The sequence below is a fragment of the Limulus polyphemus genome, unplaced genomic scaffold (assembly GCF_000517525.1).
Source record: "Limulus polyphemus unplaced genomic scaffold, Limulus_polyphemus-2.1.2 Scaffold593, whole genome shotgun sequence".
Lineage (NCBI taxonomy): Eukaryota > Metazoa > Arthropoda > Merostomata > Xiphosura > Limulidae > Limulus > Limulus polyphemus.
In genome coordinates this window covers 25,251-27,607 of record NW_013666203.1, presented here as the reverse complement: position 1 = coordinate 27,607, position 2,357 = coordinate 25,251, and the positions used below count along the sequence as shown (strand labels likewise).

The 2,357-nt window shown below is 32.7% G+C and overlaps 1 protein-coding gene across 4 annotated transcripts in view; it reads right to left on the bottom strand.

The window, feature by feature from the left end:
• The window catches only part of LOC106459325, a 48,423-nt gene that overhangs the window by 22,667 nt on the left and 23,399 nt on the right, over window positions 1-2,357 (bottom strand). For 2 of the 4 annotated variants that reach the window (XM_022385789.1, XM_022385788.1), the window contains exon 1: window positions 1,693-1,996. The exons of the other annotated variants lie outside the window; for them this stretch is intronic. The gene's annotated coding sequence lies outside the window, so the exon portion shown is untranslated. Of the gene's footprint in view, window positions 1-1,692; window positions 1,997-2,357 lie in introns of those variants that run through there. 4 annotated transcript variants of the gene reach the window in all.

The following is a 2,357-nucleotide window of genomic DNA, read 5'->3' as shown; positions in this document are numbered from 1 at the left end:
ATTAAACCTTATTTTCAATAAGCAATCCTGAAAAATATTTGGGGGTGCTTAACTTTTTTCCAGGTGTATAGTATAAAAAGTATTGTAAATATTTTTCTTGAAGAGGGGCTTATTGTTAAATATACATGACCGTTTCCGTTTAAGTTTAATGCGAAAATTATGATTTAGATAATTCACGTACAGCGGGAGTGTTAAATTTAGTTATTTTAGAAGCAGTTTATTGCAGGTTTGTTTACATAACTGTTTTCGAATCATACGTTGTGTAGTTCAATTGTTGTAGTATTGCATCATGTTACTAGAACTTTCTGAAGTTCTCTTGCTGTTTTAATTGAGTATTATTGCATCATAATATCTAGTAGGTGTGGAACATTCTAGGCATCTGTCTGGCTACAAATAAGTGTCCAAAATGTATTTAGAGGTAGATATATAGATAGATTAGTCTTGACTGAATGATTATGAATTTAGCCACATAGAGTATATAGTGGCGACTTTTAGAGAGAAATTATCACAGACTGTATTTGAATAACAGCGCAGGAAGAATAATTCATCTTGTCAAATTGCATTCTAAAGTAACTGAACCAACCAATTATCTAAAGCTCTGGATACAACTGTGTTAACCAACAGTGTAATGAACATTTGTATATACGTTTGGCTTGTTTTAATATATTATTCTGAAACATGTAGACTGTATGCTGTTTCTTTAATGTTGAAATTTATCGCCAACAAGTCACAGATACCTGCTGTGAAGAATTCGGCCTATATATAAAAACCAGACATAGAAACTGGTTTCACACCAAAACTTACTGTGGCTAAACGTTTTAACATGCTTGTTCACTCCTTTCAATACATTAAACTCATAGGTATATACACTGATTTCAGATTAAAAAGTGACAAAGAGACGAAGGAAGTTTTCTGGATGGCAATTCTGAATACTGTAATACCAAATGGAAACAATCTTAATTATTGATGTTGGTACATCTCTCAAAAAAAAAGCACCCAAAGCAAATTGTTTCATTTGAATACTCCATATTTAACCCACAGTTGGTCAGCTTTCGTTCCTTTCTTAATTTTTATTACGATTTGGTAAACCTGCAAGAGTTATAAAATCAAATAAATGATTAAAATACAACGTTTCATATCTATACAATAAAAAGGGTTTATTAAAGACAGCAACGGCTTCCACTTAAAAGACTACATATTTCGAAGCTTTCTGCTTGGTCTTCAGGACTCCCGAAGACTACATAAGAGTTGTCGAAACATGCAGTGTTTTTAAGTGGAAGCCGTTGATGGCGTCTTTTTAATTGTATAGATATGGAAGTTTGTATTTTAACCATTTATTAGATTTTGAACGGTACATAACTGGCGGTCGTTCATACTGCAAGAGTTATTCCATGTTTTTATTCTATTCTATTGCCTTATTGGTTTTCTCTCTCTTTATAGAACAAATAAATAAGCAAAATATAAAAGTTTAAAAAGGTTTTCGCTTGAATTTTGATCTTTATATTTTTATCCTCTTTTTTTTTACAGCTTGATCTCTAGAACCAAGTGCTTTTGCTCTTTTCAGTAAGCTCTTTCCTCTCTTTATATAATAAAGAATAGTTAAAATCCGGAATTCGATTCTCATCGGTGGACAGAGAACAGATAATCCACCGTGCAGCTATGCGCTAAAAACAACTTAAATAAAACACGCACCTTCGACATTTCTGTTGCCAAATGTCACACCTTTCTTCAACCAAGATTGGTCAGCTTTCACTTCCGGCTCACAACACACACACACGCAATATAATAATAAATAAAGGTTATTTCTTACGACTTATTCGTACTTGAATTAAAATAAGCTTTTTTCAACTTGAAGACTCCGTGTTCTGTTTTCAATGATTTTGTGTACACTGCTGTGGTTGTTCTTCATTATCATTTTTATACTTTTGCTTTCCTAATTTTAGCAGACAATATTCAATTATTTTTGTTTGAACAGTAGATATGTTTCATCTGATTAAATTTCATTTGAATAAAAACAAATAACATACCACTGTTCTACCATACTCGTAGCTACCGGTGGTATTTATGGTATATAATCTGCACCATAAAAACAAAAAACATACCACTGTTCTACCATACTCGTAGCTACCGGTAGTATTTATGGTATATAATCTGCACCATAAAAACAAAAAACATACCACTGTTCTACCATACTCGTAGCTACCGGTGGTATTTATGGTATATAATCTGCACCATAAAAACAAAAAACATACCACTGTTCTACCATACTAGTAGCTACCGGTGGTATTTATGGTATATAATCTGCACCATAAAAACAAAACATACCACTGTTCCACCATACTCGTTGCTACCGGTGG